Here is a 22,390-nt window from a genome sequence, read left to right as displayed (position 1 = left end):
GCAGTAGGATTTTGAAATGAATTCTCTGACATACTGGGAGCCAATGTAAGGATTTAAGAATTGGTGTAATGTGCTCACATTTTTTGGTCTTTGTTAGCACTCCAGCAGCAGCGTTCTGGACCAGCTGGAGCTGCCTGACAGTTTTTTTTGGAAGACCTGCAAGGAGACCATTACAATAGTCCAGCCTACTAGTTATAAAGACATGTACAAGTGTTTCTAAGTCTTGAGCTGACATGAGCCCTCTAAGTCGTGCTACATTTTTGAGGTGATAGTAGGCTGATTTTGTTACTGATTTGATGAGACTGAATCCATAATAACCCCCAGATTTCTGGCTTTATTTGATGTTTTCAGGGACATAGAGTGAAGGTGTTGGGTTTCTTTAAACCTTACTTTTTTAGCACCAAATACAATGATCTCAGTTTTGTCTTCATTTAGTTGTAGGACATTTTGACAATCAGTCCTTCTAAATTTAAGTCACTCCAAAACCAGATTCTTTGGTATCCAAGAGTATACGGATAGGCCTACGTTATTGATAATGGTGCTGTGGGCCTGTTTAAACTACCGTTTAGTCTTGTTTCTTTCATGTCACACTTTTAATACCTTTTGCGAAGTCAATCTCTAGCTTGAAAAAATGAAAATGTCTTCTGTTATTGCCTCACTGCCACTTGAGTCGGCTCCATCGTTAATGCATGTTCCGATCCCCTCAATTCCATACTGGAGACACGATGCATTAAAGCAGCAGAAAACGCATTGTTCAAAGCTGTGCTGCTGTCTTTGACACGATAAAGAAATAATTTGTGCTTTGTATATAATATTTAGTTACTCATAAAAATGAGGACTTTTCAGCCGTACACACCTGTATGTGTGCGCCGCAGATGGCTCGGTGTGAACTGACATTTAAAATAAAAAATAAGTGTTAACCTGAAAGGACGACGGCTGATTGCTGACTCTGGCATTTGGACACTTCACACAGCTACGTGCCTTTGCTCGGCTTCAGAGGATGAAGAGCTGATGTGGCCTACCTAGATCAGTGTTCATCTTAACTAATTATCCGCCGCTAATTAATGTGAAGAAAAAGCAATTAAAATGGCTACACCTGTCTGGTTATATACAAGTCAAACCGTGTGGGGTTGGAGCCAGGAAAAGGTGAGTGATGAAAGTCTCAAGGCTGGACTCCCGTGCTGACAACCTGTTTAATTACATTAAACAGGAAGTTGTTCATTAATTACTGTGTCATGGTTGACCGGTATTGGATTCTTCATGGCAAGAGTTGGTCGCTGCTTTGAAGACCTGTGGTGTGAAAACTTCTCAGCTACACTACAACTCTGACAAGGACATTTGCATAACACGTTACATTTTCCATCGCGACACAATACGTTTAGTCCAAACTTTTAAAGGATAGCTTATAAAAAAATGATCAATGTAAGGTCTTCTTCTGCAATGGTGTCTGGAGGATTTTTGCTGTCATCAAATAGCTTTGCCAACTCCTTTGTATTCACGTAACCGTATTTAATGGAAATGAGCCTTATTATTTTTTTAATATATTTTGGATTATCTGGAAAATTGGTTATAAAATTGCACTCAATTATAATGGCGACTTGGCTGCTGTGCATGGAAACACACAGTGAATATTGACTGGGACTGCGGCCCAACCTGGACAGGAGGAATGACCAACAACCCTACATGTGGGCCTGTGAGTGTTTCTCAAGTTAGGCGACATAATAACAAAAAGATTTGCACACCACGCTCTGGCGTCGAGGCTTGTGGTGTGAGCATAGCCCGTAATAGACTGCTACTGTGTCAGAGAGCACCAACTGTGACCATATGTATTACAAATCCTTTCAACCCTCTAATTAAAAACGTGGACAACTTATCACAAGGAATCACACATCCTCTCCACTTTAGTCATTGCCGTCCCATGCTGAGGTGTTTTTTATCTCACCCTCCAGGCTGCCAATGGAGTCCCAAAAATAACTGCTCTTTTTAATTTTCAAACCCAAGGCGGCGTAGGCAATAAATACCCCGCGCTTTGTCCATCACCATCGCGGCCCAGAGGGAACCTGAAGCCCAGGATTTGTTTCCCACCAGCACTTGCGTTGGCATAGTTTGGTATTCTGAGGGCTGCCGCCTGGGGCCCGATGATAGAGTGACTCCTGTGCCGTAAAGGAGCTGATTGAAATCCACTGGAAATCAAACCACGCGCTCGTCTCCTTCGCTCTTCGGCAGGGCACAGTCCAGATGGTGCTGCTATTTACGTCACTTTTTATATGGCTTTAGTGGAACATAGACAACTGAGTAAAAAGAAAGGGGGGGGGGGCACAGTATCTCTTCTTAATGAGGAGGCCAGGAAGGAGAAAAAATCACAAACCCTCTTGTGGATGTGAAACTGACGTAATGTTTAGAAATATGCCTTTAGAAGAGAGCCATGCGTTATCTTTAAAAGAGTAATCAAATGAATATAGGGAATATTTCAGCTTAGAAGTCTTTATTCTATTTCTGCTCCAGTTGTGCAGACATTATATAGACAGTATATATTTTATCCTCCGTACCTGTTTCTATTTATGTGTACAAAGCATGAATGTATAAAACACATTGTCATTTAACATTGTTTTTCTGTTAATCAAATATGATATAATACAGTAGGCTACTTAGTCACACCTAACCCTAATTCCCAAATAAAATATCTAGACACAACACATTTTAGATTTCCAAAAGGCATATAGTACAGTCTGCATAATTATGCAACTTTTAATGACTCAAATTCCAACAGCTATAGTTCAGTCCTCACACCTCTCCAGTGTCAATAAGGCAGAGGAGGACAAGGCCCGAGAAGCCCACGCTGCTGCTCTGCCGAGTCTGTGGCCCGCCCCTCCCCCCCACCCCACACGCGTTGTCAGCGTGTTCGGGCGTGTGTTTGTTTGGCGTTGTTTTGATCGCCAATGCTTGTGTGTTTGGGCTGCGCTGGCTGGGCGGCGAGCGTGCCACGGTGCAGAGCTGATGGCGTGCCAAGTGCTCCCCGCGGGCCGGCTGTGCCTTCCACTCTGCTCAGCCACCGTGAACGCCGAGCCGACAGAGTGCTGCAGGGGGGAGGGCGGGGGGGCACCACTTCCTCCACCCTCCCCTTTGTCTCTCTGGCCTTGTCACCCGACATCAGCTTTTTACCACTTTCCCACTCGCCCGCTCCTTTTGCTGCTGCCCCGCACAACTGTTTTCACCACTATTCGATTTTGAGATGCATTTTTTGTATTTCCATGTTTTGAGATTCTAAAAAAAAAAAATCCAAAGAAATACACAACCATGTCGTCTAAAAATTTACATGATGTAGATAATGTGTACTGTACTTCTGAATACATAAGACTTTTGGAAATATGTTTTAATCGTGTATTTTTCCTATGTAGACAGCATTTTCTTACAACTTCAGTTGTGCATTTGAATTAAAATGTTACATTGTGTGATCACCGCACCTATTTTTGTCACGGCTGTTGGTAGTTATTTCTGGCTATCCGTTAAAAGAGATCGCCATCTTTGTTGCTGGAGTTCTTTGTTGTCCTGATTCATCTCGTGGCACCATCGCTGCTCAGAGACATCCTCTGCCATTGGGTTTGGTTTGAAAACCTTGCTCAGGCTCTGAACTCTAGTATCTACTGCTCACTAACATTTACCTCTAATTACCAGGCTCATTAAAGCATCGAATTAGCAGCGAATGCCTCTTTCAGCCTCTACGCTGTGTTTAATCGTTAAGCAAATGAAGCGCCACGAGTTTGAAGTGATTACTATTGAGATGTAAGTGCCACGGACCCATGAAATGTCACTCAGCTGCCCTCAAAAGAAAAGATAGAGGGAAGAAGGAACGAAAGCAATTTACTTCCACTTGCTGGGAAAGCTGTTTTGTGTGCACACAAGAGAGGTCCGCTTTGGCTTCAAACATCACGCGGCTATTATTCTAGTGCTACAACGCCGTGAGAAACCGCTTCTCCAGAAGGTCAACGTCATTTACATGGAGAAAAAAAGGAATAAAGGCTGACAGCTGCTTACCTGTCGAGTTAATACAAACTTCTTGAACATTCGGGTCACTCCCACTGCAGTCCCCCATTCAGCATCACAACTACACGCACGCACACACACGCGCACACACGTACACACGCACGCACACACACACGCACGCACACATATGCACGCACGCACGCACACACACACACACACACGCACACACGCGTATTGACAAACACGCACTGCTGCTTGGTATTCAGGAGGTCAAGATTAAACAGCTCTTTCATTTGTTGATCCTCCCAGGTCACAACCTTGAATGGGTAATGTCAGATCAGCTGATTGGTTGATTCTTCTGAGAGAATAAATTGAACATATTGACTATGAATATTTGAACATTTCTGTCGGGTGGGTTAGCACGGTATGCACACACTGCGGTCCACACGTGGGAACAAAAAGGCCACGAAAGTAGTGAAATCCACCTCTGCAACTTTGACAAAATGTCACACACGTGTGTAGTTTGAAATGGTGCAGAACAACATTTTATAGCATATAAAACAATGCCAAAGTCTGTTAGTCATCCAACACAGTTGGTGTGTGTAGAAATAGATCACACATTTGACACGTTAAAATTAACACAACACAGGTTGTCCCGGAGCACAATCTTTAGACGTGTTGAAATTCAACACATGTTCTTTGACACATCCCTGCTCTCAGCTTTGTGTGCGTCAGGTTCCACCTGTCAATATCTACGCCGGCTACGTGCACAATGTATCCTCAAAATAAACCTCAATTTAGAGATCTCAAGTGAAAGGTTACACCGAGGCAACGCAACCACTTAAATTTGGGGAAAAGAGATTGTTGCAGCACTCGCACTTAGTCGCCCTGGGTGTGTAATAAGGACGCAGGTGCGTTTACCTTGGCGTTAGACGGAAGCCAAGTGCATTGCATCCATCCGAATGAAGGTCGCCCCGGCAGAGCTGGCTAAGGCACAGGGCTAGAGGTGCCGCGGGTGTTTCACCGAAAAAGCAGCAGTAGACGGGGTTAATGTGGTGTATCGCTATCCGGAAGACCTCCTCCCATTAGAAGCCACTCATCTCCTCGGCAAACTCTCCCATGACTCTTTCTACCTTCACACTTCTATTTCGATCTGTCTCTCCAGGTTCCATCACTCTCCATTTCATGGCTGTTTTCTTCTCCTATTTGCTTGACAAGACAATGGATAATAACCCCCGGAATAGCACAAGAGACCCGGCAAATGAGAGTAATCAAGCTGTCTTGTCCTGGTGGCGTTCAGGTTCACTCATCAAACCCTAATTATCACCCCGGAAACCAATGTTCCGCTTTAATTGTTCTGATGAATGAAATATTACTGAAACGGGTCGGGCCGCAGCCGAGCGGAATAACAGCTTTCAGCCATAAAACACGGCAGAGGACGAGGAGGAGGAGGAGGAGGAGGAGGAGGAGTGGAAAGAGGAGGAGGAGGAGAAGGAAGAAGAGAAGGGAAGGTGACTCAGGAGGGAACGATACACAGTGCAAAAAAAGCCGGCTCAAGTAGTGAATAAATAGAGTTCATCGTGACTCAAAACATGAAGGGGAGGAAAATGGCAAGTTCAATGCAAAGTGGAAAAACGACCGCAGCGATGTACAGGCAGGCCAGAAAATGACTGGAGGAATTTTAAGTGCGCTCTAATTGCTTACAGGAGGTGTTTGGCCAGTAATCGAGACTGATTGCACCCAGAGATATTTTACATGGCTCCCAGCTGAGTTTTTCCAATAAAAAAATAAAAAAACCACTGCGTTATTGGGCCGGCATAGCTATAAACTATTACACTCCTCTATGGATCCCCGCTGATGTAAAACGTGTAATTAAATCATGAATACTGTACGTCAGAGGCAGTTATCATAAATCTTAAGAAAACAGATCTCTCCTGCATTTTTGGAAGGCATCAGATGTCAGACCTAAAGATATTTGTTTTTTTGTCTTGCGTTCTCTGATTTGATTTGAAGACATCCAGTGCAAAACAAACCATGAAATGAAACAGTTGGGAAGAACATCTGCCAAACGTATAACTGTTGTGTGCTTGAGATGATTCCTTAAGGCTGCCAGATGAATGCGTCCTCTACAAGCACATAATGCACATACAGTATATGCGCACACACTTCTCCTTCCCGGCTACGTTTGCCAGCACTTCTCGCTACCTGAATTGGTATCTTGACACCTTGCGCAGTGTCATTAATAATGGAGTGTATGCAACACATCCACAGGGGTTTGTAGCATCATGGAGACCAGCGCGTCCCCCCAGTTGTTCCCATAGCAGAAACAGTAGGAGTGGAGCCACGGAGAGAAAAAGAAAAGACGGCTGTCAGGGTCAGAAGACGAGTCTGGCCTCACAAACACACACACACACACACGCACACACACACACACGCACACACTGTCTGCAGAAACACATGCAGGTGTATGGTTGAACACACACATACTTTAGATTTCGCGCACACAAACGCAAATCTTTTTAATTGTCTCTCTCATTCTCACTTTGATTGATGAATAACCCGCGGCCACCACCCTACGTGGACAGATGGAGTGTTGTATGCTGTGTGTGCAAATGAATGAGATGTTAAAAGGATGGAAGCTCGATGGAAATTCCACTCAAAATTTAAGAAGATAGGTGATGTGGGAGAAATAGAATAGAAGTATTAATATTATTATTAATACTATCTACCATGCAGTGACCTGTAAGATCATGCGACTTAAAACAAATATATAACACATTTTAATTAGGCATTTAATAACGGCCTACCACAGTATGATTAGTAATATATTGAAGTTAGAGAGTTAACTTATGGTATCAGGAGTTGGCCGCCTACATGGAGCAGTGTTGGGTTAAAGCACTTTACCCTTGCGTGACTGGCCTCCCTGAATACCTTTGTCAACATTAAATTATGGAGCGCATGTAACTGTTCTGAAAAACCATTCTTTATTGTACATTATTTATCTCTCTAAATACACAATGGTCTCAGCAATGACACGTGTACAACACCCACACACACACAAACACATTTGATTACATATTGTAATTGTAACCTCCATCATCGTTGAATCACAGTCTTAAAAAAAACATATTGTTATTCAAGTAAACACAACGATTTAAGCGTCATGATTTAGTAATCATTGCTCCTTCTATTTTTAGAATGTGCATTGGTGAATCATTTCACCTTCTTATACATTCTGTAATTTAGATGACGCAAAGTTTAAAGAGTTGAAAGAGAGATTTATTCGACCCCAAACACACTACAAGCTAAGTGTGAACTAAAGTGTGAGATAAATGTGCACAACTTGATGCAATTTGTCATAAAGGAAAAACTAATACAGTATAAAAACCAAAAAACTCAAGTAAGAAGAGAGGCTGTTTTAGTGGCCGGTGATAAATCCTCCTAGAGTGCAAATCCAAACTACTGAACTAACACGTCGGTAAGCGCTTTGACTCCAACAACGGGAGCACAGCTTGTAGGAGGAGCACGCAGTGTGAGACAAATGCTAACGGGATGCATCAGAGAATGAGCGTGTTTCTTTTGAAAATGGCATATTTCCTATTCATTGTTTTTAGTCCTCGGGGCTCCATTTGGAGGTTTGACTTTTGTCTTTCAACGGATGCACAAAAGAAAATAAAAGCTAAAGCGGCACAACTCAAGTCCATCACGCCTCTGGGTGGAAGAGTACAGAACACACACCCGGGTGTCATAAATAATACACATAAGAGCAGCTAAAATTAGGCATCGACCGCTATGGGCCACAACCAAATACATTATTTGAAACTACGTTGACGAAATAACTCTTTTTTTCTCAAACCTTAATGCTTTACTCCATTTCACCATTAAGGGGCATCAAACGAAACACAGAAACAGAACAATAGGATAGACGGACGCTCTTTCTCTTTATCTCTTTATCTAATCGCTTTAGTTTAACTTCTACTCTAATACAACGCACTGTTAAAATCTCCATACTTACCTAAGAAATTAGCAACAGCTATTGATAGAGCAATACTGCAATAAACAGAATATTTTGATATTTAGTAGAAACAGTAAAAATAAAAAGCCAAGAAATGAAAATATCAAGTAGGAATAGGTTATTGAGAAATAGTCCAATTTTAGTGGCTTCAACATATATAGCATAAGAAATATTAATATTTAGGGATCACAGGAATTAGTGTCTATAGTAATCTATCTTACTAATGTTGCCTTGGCACAATACCTGTCCTTCTCAAATTAGAAGTCTTGTTCCTGTTGAGGGCAACAAGTCCTTGCCTCTTATCTGGAGTCCAGCTGCGTTGGTTGGTCCTATCAGCAGGCTGTTATCTTGGTGCCCTCTTAAACCTCAGCTCCGTATGAGCTACCTAGGCCTTATCAGCGTCTGTCCTCCTAGAGAAGGATCCATGGCCGCCGGGCCTTCACTGACCCTGGATCGACCTATCCTTGGTTCTCCTCTTCCAGCCTCGCTGGCCCGTTTTTATTCCTGAGCACTTACTCTATTGCTTTTTTTTTCTTTCAGTCTCGCTCTGTCTTACTCACAATGTCATGACATATCTACTGAAATTGAAAGCATGTGTTTTGGTGACAAAAGCACATTCTCCCTCCAAAAGATTAGACTCCACAACTCACTGGCTGATCTTATTCTTAATAACAGACACATTTCAACAGTGGTTCTTGGTTGAATGAAAATATATAGCTTTTACTAAATACGTATTACATTTTTCCTGAAAACTGTGTTTTTCCACATGCATACTTTTTCATGCAGGAAATGGGACATTGGTATTCAGAGTGTGCTTAGTTAGAGCACCCGGCATCCAGCACATTACAGCCAACCAATTATTCCATAACAATTGAAAAACATGCATATTAGAAATGTCAAATTACAAAAACTAAATGTGCTCAGTGCATGCTTTGCAAAATAATAGCCTGGTAAACACGATCCAGACAGCTTTTGAAATGCTCATTATTTATTTGAACAATAAAAAACATATGTATGTAAATCATTTGTAATGCAGCAAATTGCGAACAAAATACAATATGAAAGCTAATAGCGCCTTTGTTTATTAAAGCACATGTTAAACAAAATAAATACAAAAAAATGTTGGCGTTAATTGATTCTTCAACAACTTTTCTCCAATAAAAACTCATTGAGAGATCTTTAAACTTTAAACTGTCAAATGTATTGTTAAAACACAAGGTCTATGAGATGTGTAAACCTACCTGATATGTTTTACATATACTGCACTGCTTTGATTATCATACAAATAGCATTCATCATAATTTATTGCTGAGAAAAATGTGTCTATATACAGTATAATGTGTGTATATACCAGAGGTGGGATCAAGTCACTGTTAGGCAAGTCACAAGCAAGTCTCAAGTCTTTGCCCTCGAGTCCCGAGTCAAGTCGAGTCAAAGACGAAGCAAGTCACAAGTCGAGTCACAAGTCACAGCCAACAAGTCTCAAGTCGAGTCACAAGTCGTACCATTTTAGTTTCGAGTCATTTCGAGTCCTTTTATTATAGTGGGGACGAGGAACCCTGGGTGATGGTGCGCTGCCTCACAGACCTAGACTACGAAGGGAAGGGTAATGGTGGATGGACTGTGACTGTGTTATAGTACTGTAACGCTCACCCCAATGCTGCAGCGTAAATAAGGAGGCGATGACTGGCTTGCAACTCCGCTGCATTTATTTATATAAAACAACTCAACTTCGGTCACTGTTGGCCGTCACCACGCCGAACGAACACTTCCGCATACACGGCCCCCCAAAACTCGGGTTGTCTCGCGTAACTACAGCTGGTAACAAAGCATAACGTGAACACATGCAACATCTGCATAACTGATTAACTAATAACTTTAACTCAGCTCATTACACTACTTTAAAACGGACGTTGACATAATGTTGGCGAGGATTTCCATCGGAGTCTGAATCTGGGTTCAAAAATCCCGATTTTTGTAACCATGAACGAGCTGTCTCGTTGATACGGTCAAATGGACTGCAGTGATTGGATGTTGTTCAGGCAGCGCGCGCTCTCTGCATACAGGTGGCGCACATTTTTTTGACAGATGCAGATAAACAGAGCGGCGCGGTGGTGTGAAAATGTTATCCCCCAGTTTTCATGGGAAGTAGCAAGTCTTCTCGAGTCAAAAGGCTCGAGTCCAAGTCAAGTCTCGAGTCATCGGTATTCAAGTCCAAGTCGAGTTGCAAGTCTTTGTACGTTTTGTCGAGTCGAGTCTCAAGTCATCAAATTCATGACTCGAGTCTGACTCGAGTCCAAGTCACATGACTCGAGTCCACACCTCTGGTATATACTGTATATAATATTGTCTTTCTTTTTCTTCAGAAATACAAAACAAAGTAATCCACAACAGCACTTTAAAAAACAATTAATCAGGAATCCAATTGTAAAAATAAGTGTGTATTCATAAAAAGATAGAAAAAAAGAACCTATGCAAAACAATGTTATACGGCTTCATCCAATCTTTATTGCTTTGCACAGTATGGAGCATGCAATTCAAACTGACCAACGTGTACACATTCATTCAAGGAGGTTGACATGCAAATGAAAGGACGTCAGGACAAGACATCTTTCAACCTCACACTTCACTTCAATGGCACCAGGACATTTAAAAAAAAATTGGCCACTTGGTCCTGCTAATCGGCAGGCCCAAGTGGCTGCACAGAAGTGGACTGACGCTATCTCAGCCCGCTGCGTGCTGAGTGTAGTGATGCTGGTGTGTTTACAGTGGCACTAATTATTGGAGTTGCAACGGTGACAGCAGCACTAATGATTGTTGACAGCCACACCCCAATGGCTGTTTGTCCTAATAGTTCAACCAGAAGAATGAATGAATTACTTTTCTCTGTCTCGCACACACACACACACACACACACACACACTCTCACACCCGCCCCCTGATTGTTTCTTGCTTTTAGCTCGTGCATTTGTAGTTGTATAATAGATGTTTGTTGGATTTTGGTGAAATGTGTTAATAATAATAACTAACTAACTAGTTGTTATAGTCAGAGCTCAGATCCAAACCTTCTCTGTTCCATATGATAATGGAAATGTTCTTTGACTGCCTCCAATTTGTGTGAACAACCCTTTTCAGACTTGAAACAGTTGGGAACATAAAATGTGTGCACTTGTTCCTTATCGCGGAAGTGGAAGTTGTTCTCTTCTGCCATTTGGAAGACCGTGTCCATCTCTTATTTCTGCTCTGAGGAGGTAGATGGGATCTCAGTTATTAATTGGAAGCTGCAGCTGATCGGCCTGACAGGATTCACCTCAATATCCAATATTTTTCTATAACAGAATGAAGACAGATCGCGGATATAGCTCAAGCTTGAGCTGACAATTCTAGTTCTGATCAGACATAACATTAAAAAGTCACAGATGGACAATTATGTATTGTTAACCTGCATTACCACCTTTGAAGACCCTATTTGAATGATTTCCAAACAGTGGAACTGTGTGTATGAAATGCAGAGCAAATAACCAATGTGCACATTACCATTATCAATACTATTATTATTAAAGTATGGGGAATCTCTTCCAACCGTATTTAAATACACTTCAATGATTATGACTATGAGTGTATTTCTACCTTTTCAAAACATGACCATCAACAGACTTTAGATCTGTTATTGTGGTGATGGGAATCAGTTGAATTTTTAAAGTGAATATAGCCTTGTCTTGATCCACAATGTAATTGCACATGTGAAATAATAATAATCCAGAAGTTGCATATAATATGTTCAGATGAAGGATGAGGCCTTTCTTCCTGCAAGAGATTACAGTAAGTTATTAAACAACCTAATTTATAAATGGGATTGGTTTAAAAAAGTATTTTTAATTTGGTAAGATCATTACAAATCAGGATCATCACTGTTTTGCTATTTGACCGACTTGGACTTCCAAGTGACAGCCCAATGTATGGAATGTATGAACCCTCATTATATTATAAGGTAGTAAAAATGTATAGTTAATCATGTGTTTAGCAGTATTTCCCCAAATTAACAAAAGCATGTCCTTGTTTCTCCTTGCAAAAAAGGCAAAAGAGCAAAACCCAGAAGACAGCTTGAGAAGTAGCCTCCACTACAGAAGAAAACAAGAGGCCCAGCAGCAGAAAACAACTGTGTTCATTTGGATGATCATTATATTGTGACATCTCCTCTGGCTCTAATTGGAAAATAATGAATTATATTAGCCTCAAATCATGTTTACTTCTAATTAGTGGCTGTGGGACCAGGTTTGTCATTTATGAGAGGATCGAGAATGCAGTAATTACATTGTATAAATTGATTAGGGCCCACGAATTGTTTACAATATATTTTCCATTGGAGATTAAATGGTGCTTAGCATAAAGACAGAACCTGTCCAGGACACTGTGGAGGGAAATTACAGTTTAAATATGAAAAAATATTTTAGGCTACGTCTGTTTTTGGTTATTTTTAATACACCATAATCTTTTATTCCATATTTAGACTATTAATCATATCTCTAGAACTTAATTGAATATTTGACTTTTAAGTCATTATATCTTATAACCTATGTAAAATCTACAAATATTGTTTGAGTAATGGGACACAATCAAATGCTGCTATTCACACATTGAATATGTGAAGTTAAATAACAACATCCAGAAGTTTTGGATTGTCTTTGTCATTTTCCTCATTCTTTAGTTAGCACTGTTGAGTTTGAAAATACGACATAAATTAATACTCAATTAATAACATGTGCCGCTGTCGGGGCAAAACAAACAAGCACGCGTAGCCAAACCAGTAGGTTCAAAAACCAGTGGGCATGTAACAACAGCGTTTGGCGAGGAATAATCCTTTCTGCGGTACAACTCGGCTTCGTTCAGTTTACTTTTAAGAGTCCTCAAGCTGATGTTTACACCGTGTAGACTTGACATCATGTCCACGGTTACAGCGTACGAGTGGCCCTCATTAAAATATTGAACGCAATGATGCAGTATGTCTGGTGTTTTCGTCTGGTCCGCGTCCTTTAAAAACTCCAAACACCGACCACACGTAAAGCAAAACCGCGTTAAGCTGTTCATCTGTTTGCCACAAAACGGGCAAAACATCCCTCGGCCGCAGTCCATGTTCGGGCGGTCACCATGAACGTCTTTGATGCCATAAACTCCACAACCAATGACAATTCAAAAACACCACGCTCAACACTTCCGTCACTTCCAGTATTTGTTACATTCCCTTTCTGTGAAGAATCTGTGCTTTGTAATTTTTTTTGGGATTGGTAAAAGTGTTTAGCGTCTTGTTAATTTGTTTTCTAAAATGTAAATTTGTTTTCTAAAATGTAAATGTATTTTCTAAAATGTAAATTTGTTTGATAAAATGTAAATGTGTTTTCAAAAATGTTAATTTGTTTTCCAAAATGTTAAATTGTTTTCCAAAATGTTAATTTGTCTCGAGCTTTGTAAAAGTGTTTCATTCTTTGTAATGTTGCTTTGAACTTCACGGCCACCGTAAATTAACCCCATTTCATTACAAAGTGCATGTATAATAATCAAAATAACGAGCATTGTTTTGTTTATATTTTTGTTCATGGTTAGAGATTTCCACAACGTCTCCCTCATATTCATACTCGCCTTGTGTTGCCTTTGTTCACAGTTTATTTTTATTTGCCACATAATATTCAATTCGCTGAAATGTTTCACCGTTATACAGTTAAAAGTGGTGAGTTCTGGTGACTCCATTCTGCTTCTCCTATATAGACATCCATACCAGACTAAAGACATATGAAAGATGATCCAGTTCAGTTGGCTACAAAGCAAAAAACATCAATTTGGGAACCTGTTGACTTTGGATAACTAGAATTCAGGGGCCAGTCAAAGACTCCGGCAACTGGACGGGTCACACGGCAGAGGTCTCGGGGGCAGCTCAGAAGAAACAGGTGTCCGCCGGAGTGCCTCATGGAGACGAGAAGCATGTGCCAAACTGCCGACTGGAAATCAAGTTCAGGTGTCAGGAATAGGGAGAGACAGGAGTCACAGGGGTTGGAATGCTACTACCGCCTACGCAAAGTTATGATTTATCTCGCAGAAGGGGGTGAGGGTATCCAGGGAGCACGGGTCATGACGGAAAAATGAATCTGTCGTCCCTCCGTCCAAGTCTGTCCAAAAAGAAAGCCAGTCCAGGAGGCTGTATCACTGTCCACAGGGTCCACAAAGAATGTGTTTGCTCCATCAGTTTCAATTTGAGGGCAGGTTCCAAAACACAGCGTGTAGGCAACAAAAACTGAAGCATTAGGCAGCTGCAATAAAACGTACCCAAGGAAACATCTAAATGAAGAAAAAGAAAAAAAGAGAGGGAAGACCCAAGATTGATCAGTAACAAATGCAAAAAAGAGGTGACACAGACTGAACAAAACACAGGTGAGATACAGTAAAAATAGGCAAAATAAGACAAGGTAACATGTTAGAAATCAACGTTTTAGGTCTGTTAAATTAAGCGCTGGTTGAGGCCCTGCTAATAATTAATACCGATATGACATAGCGCATTTTTATCGAACACTGTTTTCTTTTAATGTTATTTTGGGGTTCTTAAACGGCCAAAACAAACAAACAAATTATATGCATATATCCATCTTCCATGTGCAAAAGGTTTCATATTCATGCTGTTTTCAAATTTTCATAAAGCTCACTTGTTCACTGCCTTTTCAACTGGAGCCACGGATGACAACAGCTCACTTTTTAGTGACGCAGTCATGAATAAATAAAATAAGTGGAGGCTTGCGTGACAAGAAGTGATTTAACGAGCCTCTGTTTCCACATGTTCGGGAGGGGGGTTAGTACTTGGGCCCTTCCCCTCCTCCTATGTCACACTGTCTGATGATGAAAGAGTTTGATGGTGCAAGTGAAACAAATTTAAAATGAAGTTGGTGTGAATTCCTTACAGACTAGCGAGGAAGAGGAGTGGAAGTGGAGAGGGCTTTTAGCCATACTCACCAACACACATACACACACACACACATCACTCTAATAGAGAATTCCAGGTCGGGCCGTGGTGAAAAAAGCCAAAGAGCGTCCCCTGCTGCTGCCTCGAGACAAACTCTCAGCTGGACTACAGTGACTATAAAAGGTATATTACTCTTGATATGTTTTTCTTAGTGACTAAAGCAGCCCCATATCCTCTTTGACCACACATTAAGCTGCAGGGCGGCTCTCTTTCATTACTCTCACGGATGAAGCAACAACCGGTCTAGAAGAATTCAGCCATCAGGACAACTTGTCTCAATGGTAATACTTACCTGACCCATTCAAGAAGGGTTTCAAGGGTCAGTGGCTTTTTTCGGTGATGTGAAAAAATGGGCTAAATTACATTGGAAACTGCGTATAGTTACCATGTATAATCACTAAGTGGATGATTATCATAATTAATTATATCCTTTTTTTAATCTATCATGCAGATCACCATCTAATTGACAGCTATAGATTCCTCTGCCCTTTCCTTCAACAGATGCTCACTTGGAGGGAAGCTTTGGATGTTTCTGGGCAGCTCTGAGTCCCTTTGGGGGCTATGAAGCCGCTCAAGGCTGAAGCGATCGCAGGAGTAGGAGTGGCTGCATGTGCTTACTCAAAGTGGGCCGAGGATCAACTTGTAAATAGGCGGCTTTAATCTATGCGGCGTCTTTGCTGTACACTTCCCGAGTCCAAGGAACTCCAGTTTTAGCCGATTAACTCTGTTGGCATATCTTTGAAGATACCCCATGTCCTCCTTCTACAAGGTGGTTTCCATTCCAAAATGGTCCATGCAGAAATAATGCTGTTTGCTTTAGATGTCACGACCCTCCTGTAGAGAAGAGGCCACGGTGAGTGATATCCTCCAGGCATCAAGCCACTCCTCCTTTAGCCACCCCAACAGTGGGGGAATCAAACAGAGAGAGAAAACCTTACTCTTGTAAGTAACTGTTGTAACTGTTGGGGCCATTGTGAGTGCATCTTTGATCGTCCTCTGGCGACAGGTAGAACTACACAGTGCATGTGGGTTTCTTGCTTGAAGAAAACACATGTACTCTTCCACATTCCCGAGCCACATCCAGAGTGTTGTAAATATCATTCTCATAGACATGAGCAGTGCTTGAGCACAATGTGTGCACTGACTTGTACGAGGACCACATGTTATCCCTGACACCACAACCTCAGATACAAAAAACAAACAATCAAAAGCATTAGAGATGATCTAATGCCTGAGTACCTGTTGGCATACAATGCTTTCTTACAGTACGGAGACACCTCAGCCCCAGAGAATCAACACGGAAATTTTGCTAGACCCTCAACACCAGTATTATCACAATAGTTTTTACTGTTTTTTTTCTGCCAGATAATAATAAACTGCATATCTCAAAGCTATTGTTGTGTGTCCCAATGTATGAACCGTAATTAGAAACAAAAGCAACATTCTACTGCAGCAAAAGACAGAGAAACGTGGGAGAAAACTGCTGCTCGGGTAAGTTCCAATATAGTGTTCTCATGGCTCTGTATAGTTTACTAATATTCTCTGCATCACCGATGTTGTAAAGGAAACTGCTGTTTGCAAATAAAGTAAAACTACACGAAGAATGTGCTCGGATGTGAGAGCATGTCGAGAATCTTTTTCTTGGTAGCATGTATAAATATGTTAGTGTGTATGTATTTATATATGTATTTTTAAATATACATATATATTTTTTTTTTATGTTTCTTTGAGTATATCTCTATGTTAATGTGTGTATGTATTTATATACAGTTATGTATGTTAGTGCGTCTTTGCGTATATCTGTTTGTATACATATGCATGTGTATATATATTTTTTATATGTATATATATGTATATATATAGATATACATGTGTGTGTGTGTTAGTGGGTATGTATTTATATATGCATTTTGTATGTATTTTTATATACATTTATGTAAATGTGTGTATATCTATATGTTATTGTGTGTATGTATTTATATATATTTATGTATGTTAGTGCGTCTTTGTGTATATCTTTGTTTGTATGTATATGTGTGTATTAATATGTATATATATATACTGTACATATATGTTAGTGTGTATGTATTTATATATATATGTATCTTTGTGTATATCTATCTTTAGTGGGTATGTATTTATATTAGGGCCGGGACTTTAGCGCGTTAATTACGATTAATTAATTACAATGTGAATTAAGATTAATTAATTACACAAAAAATCACACAATAAACACATTTTACGCATTTTTACACTTATTTTTTGCACCGTGGAACGTTTCTCACTGGATGAGTTTCGGAGGACCGATTATACTGGAGCACCAACTAGCGTTCATGACTTCAGACAACAACAAACCACAGTGAACATGAACAAAGAAGCTGACGAGGCCGTGTCGGGTGGCCCTGTGAATGGGAAATCTTATTATAATAAACACACGGATGGAAGCGTCGATAAGAGCGTGGTTGTGTGCAAGCTATGCAACAAGGAATTCGCATCGAGCCTCAAGTATCACCTCAACGCAAAACAATTAGCAGCTAGCGTGGACGTTAGCCCGACTCCCGAGTACAAGGACCCACACCCAACCCACACTGCACCAGCTGACTGGTTTAAGGGTAACTAAGTCCTGACAAAATAACCAATGTTCAGAATGTACTTGAAAGTATTGGTCTACTTAAAAAAACATAGTTTACAGAAGGTCTACTTACCTATAGGCTACCTGAATTTCTGAAAGTACTATATTTCTAAATATGCTATTGCTACACTTGTCTGCTGGAATTGGTTGAACAAAAATAAAAAATCCATGTGAAAAAAATTACTTCTCACTGTTCTCAGGTCAAATATTTATGCAATTAAAATGCGATTAATTTCGATTCATTAATTACAAAGCCTCTAATTAATTAGATTAATATTTTTAATCGAGTCCCGGCACTAATTCATATACGTATATATATAATACTTTCTTAGGCACATCTGGAGAAAGTCGTAGCAGTCTGGAGAGAGAAGGAGAAGAAAGGTAAGGACCATCATCAGAATTTGAAATAAAAGGAGCAGATTTGTGTGTGTGTTTGTGTATAATGTTCTTACCTTCGGCCATCTCTTTGGGGAGAGACTGACCACCCTTAGAACTTGAGGGTGTCGAACACTTTCTTTTCCTTGTGGAGGGCATTAAACAGCACCGCTCCGGTCTGAAACACTGTGGTGGGTTCTGCTGTGTACCCATATTCTGCTCTCCCTGTGTGTGCATCTTCGTACACAATTTAGCAGTTAGCCAAACTCCATTTGAAGATATACGGGAGTCAGGAATCAGCGTCCAAGCTCCAAGTGCTTTATTTTGCAGCAGTTACATACACTATTGAAGTTGGAGTAAAACTAAAACAGACACAAAAATACAATTAGCAAGATGTCACACATGGAATTCCTAAGTCAATGACGCGGGAAAAATTTGTTGTGAATTTGTGACGCATCAGACCAGTGCGAGCGGGTGCCGGGTGGCCAGAGCGGAGCTGTCCTATCTGTTAAAATGAGCAGTAAGACTGGCTGCAAAGAAAAAAAAGTTTGTGCTAGCACCCCCCCGCCAGCGAAAGTGTCCCTGATTTGAGGTTGGGAGAGTTGGCAACCCCCTATGTGTGCCCCGTCTTTGACGCGCCGCGCCGACCGTCCTCCGCTGCCTCTTCCTCTGGCTCCAAGGGTTAGCCCATTAGTGGGAGCAAAGTAACGTTTAAGTACCTGCAGTATCATACACTCATCTGTAAATGTGTTTTTGTGAGGTTTCAAAAATAAAGCTCTCTTGAGGAAAGTGTACCCCTGTTAAAATATATTTATTATTTATAATGTTTATACAATATTCAAATTCATAGTTTGCTATTTATATTGTAGTTGAAAACAGCCCTGTTAGAAATTCATAGTAAAGTTAATAAAAAGTTCATAGAATAAACATTGATGGAGAAAGTCAGACTATTTCCTTCAGAAAGACCCTTGGTTAGCTAGCTCATTTAAAATATCTTAAACTTAAAACTTTTTTGATCGGAATCGAGAATCGCTGGGAACCGGAATTGAAACAAGGAATCGGAATCGTTCAAATTCAAACGATACCCAACCCTAGCTGTAAAGTTGCTTGTTTCCACAAACCTCAGTACATAAAGAGTTCTCAGCCGGTGTTGATGAAGTACACTCTTCCTCCTTCTCCCTGCCGTGTTCCGTATCGCTCTCCCCACCATACTCTGATGGGGAGCGTAAGGTCCTGGTAGCCCACGGAGGTGGTCCAGGATGTAGAGCAGTAAGATGATGTTCACTGTTGCACTCCTCACACTTACAATGGGCTTTTGCGCACTTGAGACTTGACACTCCGCCTTAAACTTTGATCCCTGATAAATCCATTTCTCTTGTAACCCATATGGAAGCTTTTCCACTATGGGTCCGACACCACAGGCAGTGTCCAGGTATGTTAAGCTTGGTAGATAACCATCTTCCTTTGCTGCGAGTAGCTCCATTAAAAGATCTCCCAATTCTCTTAATTTGTAGTATTCTTTGTTTGCTATTTTAGGAAAGCAGTCTAGCTTGTTAAAAAGGGCACATTATATGACCTCTGGAGAGCTGTAACATTCATCAAGCCTGTCCCAAGCCCTTTTGAGAGCGGCTTCTGATTTGTCTATGTGGACTGCCCTCAAACGCCCTACATGTTCAGAAGACTCCTTGCCAAGCCATTTTAACAGCAAGTCCAGTTCTTCGCTAGCAGCAAAAACAAATATAAAAAGGAATAAATTATATAAAAGATAAAATTATGAATACCAAATACCACCTGTAGCATCCCTTCAACGTTGAATAAACAGACTTTGGAGTGTTTCCTGACGGGTGTACTTTATTTCAGTAGTGTGCATAGCACCAACACCGTGAAAACTAAAGAGGGGAACAACAAAGGCAATTTAGCCAGACAAATGCACTTTAGCATACATGTATAACTGCATAGCAGACAACAGTGATTTGAATTGATCTAATTATCATTTACATGAACATGGAATACAATTACATTTAACCACGTACCTCGCTCCGCATATCAAAGGGCTGCTATACCGTGGTTATCCCGGGAAGGCTGCCGCCATTAGCTTAGCTTTGGATGTTATAGAGCTAGCTAGCAACTTAACAAATCATTAATAAATCATCAACAAACACTGAATGTACTCTTCAAACAACACCTTCGTTAAGGTTAGTGATATTTTAAATCTCTGGTTCTAGAGTCTGCATTGCCTTATAACAGGCTTCTCGTGACTTCTTACAACATGAGCGCTAGCGAATAGTCACGTGTGCGGATAGTTTGCGGTCAGAATAAAAGTCACGTAAAACATAGAAGCGGGATCGTCAAAATAAAAACACTGCTAGTGGTCATTTACACCACCACAATTACTAAAAACACAGATTTGGAAAGTGAAATTTGTAAACGCAGAAAGTATTCAATTATATAACCGTGTAAGTAATAATGTGCACATTTCTTCAGTAAATAATATACATACAAGTACAAATAATAATAATAATAAAGTGCAAATAACCATACGTAAGTACAAACTGCACAGTAGAATTTACTTTACCATCTCTATAAAAGAGACCAATCTGCTATCCGATAGAACAATATTGCAAACATTTTCACTAACAGTTGTCAAAGGCCCTACAGAGGGGGCGCACAGGAGGTTCCCCTTTTTCTCGACTAATTTGGTCTAGGCTTATTACTTTTGGATTGCTTTTGCATATTAACATGCTTTAGACATATTTTATATAGTTATTTATACTAGTAGCCTACTGTGATGATTTTTCACGTCCCAGATTTTTTGATGCCCCCCCAGGCACTTGGTGCCCTACGCGCAGTGCGTGATGTGCGTGTGTGGAGCGCCGGCGCTGTAGCCAACTGCAAATCAGTCTTTTTACTATTCTGCTCTCCTTGTGTGTGTAGCTTCGTACACAATTTAGCAGTTAACCAAACTCCATTTTAAGATATATGGGAGTCAGGAATCAGCGTCCAAGCTCCAAGTGCTTTATTTTGCAGCAGTTACATACACTATTCAAGTTGGAGTAAAACTAAAACAGACAGAAAAATACAATTAGCAAGATGTTACACATGAGTATTGAACAGTATGTAGCTTCTACGCTTCTGTAGCAGGCATATGTATGGTGAAACAACAACATGCAGCACATACAAAATTAACCTCTCTAATGGACAAAATGACATGATAGAATTACGTTATTGTCTATGCAAAACAAATAGCTAACGCTATTATATAAGGATGATAGCGGATGATTTCTCTGAACGAACGATCTAAAACAATAACTCAGACGGCGAACTTCCGGTTCCGGGTTAATAAGCGTGCCAAAATAAAAGCGAATTAATTAAATAATCAATAGCGCCCAGAAATCGCCAACTGCCCAGTTCTGAGGGCAGAACAACCCACATGCACCGTAAACCTCTGGGGGGGGCACACTACCTAGAACACACAGACATAATGAAAAAAGACAGTGAGGATGAGAAGCTAAAGTGTAAAAGTCACAGACGGGTGGGTGAAGAACAGAAGCAAGCCAGACATCTTACCGAAATACTCCCAGCGTCTCAGTCTCTCTCGTCATAACAGCTAGAACGTTAAAGCATGTCTCAATCAGCATGTTCTGTGTCTTTATGTCGCGGTGGAAAATGTCCTTGCTCTTTAGATTGAGTGCCACATCGACCAGCTGCCTCTGTATGATCTGACGGACAAAAGAGAGTGAAGTGATGATGGGAAGCATCTCCAGCAGCTGTTTCACACAATCAGCTTACCAGTGACTGCTGAGGTGGACGCTGAATCCTCTCTGAGTTTTGTCCTTTCTTGAGTCTTGATGGTGGGCTCCTCCTCAATGTCCTCAGTGACCAGTCTCCTCTTCCTACTCGGTCCTCCCTCAGTATCGGCAACCTTCCTCTTGTCTCCTCTCTTGCAAACGACCTCCACAGTGGTGTTGCAGCTTCCTACAGATAAAAAAAAACACAGCATGGTCAGTTTGTTGACATTCACAACACCAACGTGGACAGAAAAACCGTCAAACCAAACCACAAAACGGTGTCTTTTCTGCTCAGCTGAATCTTCTTTAAGTGAATATTTTATCATTTCTAGCAGATCCTCCAAAAAAGAACGCTGGCTCAATAATGGAAAACATACAACAACTCTGCACAATAATAGTTCTAAATTTCATGTGTGCCCCCTCGATTAACAATTGAACTTCACATACGGGTCTTCTCAATATCGCCCAACATTCTAGGTTGGTTGTTTTCTATTTTAACTCGCTTGGATTATGATGTTGTGACACGTTTTGTTATAAGGCGAATACTGTGCTCTCGGGTTTTAACATACACGTAAAAACAAGTTACAAAA

The sequence above is a fragment of the Pungitius pungitius genome, chromosome 10 (assembly GCF_949316345.1).
Source record: "Pungitius pungitius chromosome 10, fPunPun2.1, whole genome shotgun sequence".
Classification (NCBI taxonomy): domain Eukaryota; kingdom Metazoa; phylum Chordata; class Actinopteri; order Perciformes; family Gasterosteidae; genus Pungitius; species Pungitius pungitius.
This window is presented reverse-complemented; position numbering follows the sequence as displayed.